Genomic DNA, 730 nt, shown 5'->3' with positions numbered 1-730 from the left:
ACCCTAATGCGGGATGCATCTGTAGAGGGACTGCCTAGACCTTAACCTAAACCCTAAACCCTAAACCCTAGATCATCAACTGTAAACCCTAAACCCTAAACCCTAAACCATAAACCCTATAGAATTCGGCCGCCAATACCGAAAACCTAAACCCTAAACCCTAAACCCTAAAACCCTAAACCCTAAAACCCTAAACCCTAAAACAGAAGAGCCTGGACCCTTCAGCATAAACCCTAAACCCTAAACCCTCAAACGTAAACCCTAAACCCTAACCCTACACCCTAACCACTTTCTTATAAACCCTAAACCCTAAACCCTAAACCCTGAAACCCTAAACCCTAAACCCTAAATGATAAACACCTAAAACTCGATAGAGTTTACACACAAATATCTGTAAAGAGGCTGCAGCCTCAGTTCATGCTTTTTTGCCGCTGCTGCTGCTGCTGCTGCTGCTCCTGCTGCTGCTGCTGCTGCTGCTGCTGCAGCCGCAGCAACTACAGCAGCATCAACAGCTGCTGGAACAAAAGCAACTGCTGCTGCAGCAGCAGCTGCAAAAGCGGCAGCAGCAGCAGCAACGACTGCTGCAGCAGCAGCAACTGCTGCAGCAGCAGCAACTGCTGCAGCAGCAGCAACTTCTGCAGCAGCAGCAACTTCTGCAGCAGCAGCAGCAGCAGCAACTGGTGGTATGCAGCACCAAGCATCCACCAACGAATTCAAACTGGATATACAT

The 730-nt window shown here is 48.9% G+C and overlaps 1 protein-coding gene across 1 annotated transcript in view; it reads right to left on the bottom strand.

The window, feature by feature from the left end:
* Positions 1–730, bottom strand: part of EMH_0075960 (uncharacterized protein) — a gene marked incomplete at both ends in the record, with an annotated part of 4,088 nt that overhangs the window by 2,272 nt on the left and 1,086 nt on the right. The window lies entirely within an intron of this gene.

This window comes from Eimeria mitis, genomic scaffold, assembly GCF_000499745.2.
Source record: "Eimeria mitis Houghton genomic scaffold, Emh_scaff4548, whole genome shotgun sequence".
NCBI classification, from domain to species: Eukaryota; Apicomplexa; class Conoidasida; order Eucoccidiorida; family Eimeriidae; genus Eimeria; species Eimeria mitis.
This window is presented reverse-complemented; position numbering and strand designations above follow the sequence as displayed.